The following is a 2,500-nucleotide window of genomic DNA, read 5'->3' as shown; positions in this document are numbered from 1 at the left end:
CAACTACTACAACAATCACTTATAATACTATTGCCAACGAATCGATCGGAACTCTTAACTAATTACCCAATCCTCCACGAACAATTAAGAAGGTCCATGAATATTTCATTTCGGCACAAACTCGAGTATCTTTCTTGCAGTCGCCAGTCCTAGAAAGTAGGACAATCGAAACTTTTGTGTGTTTAGAATGTACAAACACGATGAGTTCTGAGTTCCTTTATATTCGTTTTAGAGTTTTACGTATTTAAGTGTTAGCAAATAATTAGTTTTATCATGATAACCAAATCGGTTTATGAAATTAGAAGTGTTGAGATACTTCTTTTACTTCGAAACGTCAGTATTGATGACTATTAAATAATAAGTATATAACATTCTTACTATTCGCAATACATCGTCAACAGGAAATCATTATGAACAAAATTCACCAAAGACAATAAAATCATCTGTCCATTTCCCAATCTGAAAAGAATGACTCTCTCCAAAGCCATCAAAAATGCAACGAAAATCAATTGCATGCATTTGAAATAGCCAGCGCCTCTCCCTCTCAGCGAACTCTTTTTCGAACAAAATGAAAATTTAACTGAATAACTCTAACGGAAAGAGAAAAGAATAGATCCTTTATGTCAGGCCGAATGCTACAGGCAATAAGAAGAAAATATGGCTTTGTTGAGAATGAGTGTTGCAAAGATCTTATTTAAAGTTTTTTGAGACCTGTAACTCATGACACTACGCCACACGAATTCGGATCCGCAAGAGGAGATCGGGTATCGTATCTGGTATGTCGCTAGTTCGTGTCTGTATCCGTAATATGTTCTTTCCATATCTTCCGGTAGGCTTAGGACTAAGATTTTGTCGATTTGATCTTCGGACTTGATTCCCTTGCTTGGTTTTGTTAGTTGACATTGTATAATTATGGGTTCCTAAAATCATTATGGCCGCAGCGAGAACACGTGAGGTGCGAGATGCGTGTTGTTTTATGTAGGACCAAAGGCATTATAGTAAGTCATAAGTTTAATCTATAATAAGATTTATAACTTAATTTTTGAGGGGAGTTTGGTTCACACATTCAGTGAAAGATACATGAGTTGATTAATGATTTATTACATACTTAGATATAAATTGGCGTATATATCTACGAACACGATATATCAATTCGAACCAGGTGAATGACTGTAGTCTGTTTCCTGCAATTTGTCCACTGAATATCATATGTATAGCCATATGTAGCAACTGCGCATTGCAAAGATTGGCTGAAAATCACCTTATCTTGTATCGTTAGTTATTTGTGATAAACATTTTAGCTATTGAATTAGTAAACCATTTGAAATAGTAGATGTGCAAATAATTCTTACACTTTCGCAAGAATACTAATTCACAAGTACACAAAAACAACCTAGTTCCGAATAAAAAGATATCTGACAGTGTAAGTGCAAATAAAAGATATTTTGATAATCTACATGGATAGCATTCGACATAACCTTCATCTGATCATCGAAGTTGACATCCTCATATAGCGAAGGCTGGCGACCTGTTTGTGTTCTCTCATCTTCCTGCCAATGTTCTGCGGTTAGAATCAAGTCTCACTCTAACACAATTTAATGTTATTTAGAGTATTACCTATGAGCCTAACTTGCAATAAATTATTATAATACCTTTAAATTCCTTTCATTTTGCCAGACGTCTTATCTCGATACATAAAACACTTTTTTCCTCAGTATATAAAATATTTTTATTGATCTTACTAATTCCACGATTAACTAAGTGGATTCTCCGAATCATCATAATGATAAACAAACGAATACAAATACCACAGTAAATATCCCTCCGTGACAGCAACGCCACTTCCCGATCGTCAACAGCACTACTCATCCAAAGCCCACTCTACCAAGAGAAATTCAATATTCTGCAAGCAAAATACCCAACTGCTTTAACGTGGAAGTCATGTACAATGGCCTACATCCCGGGACTGCCACAATGGGCCTCTCCAGCTTTAATAACAATTGCTTCATAGTCCATACTCTCGGGTCCGTCGTCTGCCACTCCTTCTGAAGCAATGGCGGGATTCCACTCCTCTTCACTACCTGTTTTCGACACTCTGCTTGAAAGCCAATTGTACTGGAATGTAATGTATTTCATGACGAGAACTGTGTCTTGATCATCTTTATATCATCAGTGTTCAATATCATTAGAATCATTATAATTTTCGTCATTGTGACCACCTGTCCAATTGCTCTCTCTCTCTCTCTCTCTCTCTCTCTCTCTCTCTCTCTCTCTCTCTCTCTCTCTCTCTCTCTCTCTCTCTCTCTCTCTCTCTCTCTCTCTCTCTCTCTCTCTCTCTCTCTCTCTCTCTCTCTCTCTCTCTCTCTCTCTCTCTCTCTCTCTCTCTCTCTCTCTCTCTCCCTCACCCCCTCCCTCCACCTCTGTGAGTTTGTGCTCACAAAAAGTCTGGTGTTTTTGTTTCCTTTATTGGTAGATAACGGCACGGGAAATATAGTTATAT

The sequence above is a fragment of the Penaeus japonicus genome, unplaced genomic scaffold (assembly GCF_977035675.1).
Source record: "Penaeus japonicus unplaced genomic scaffold, GWHDUDI00000001_assembly GWHDUDI00000011, whole genome shotgun sequence".
In the NCBI taxonomy this organism is placed as follows: Eukaryota; Metazoa; Arthropoda; class Malacostraca; order Decapoda; family Penaeidae; genus Penaeus; species Penaeus japonicus.
Note: the sequence above shows the minus strand (reverse complement) of the source record.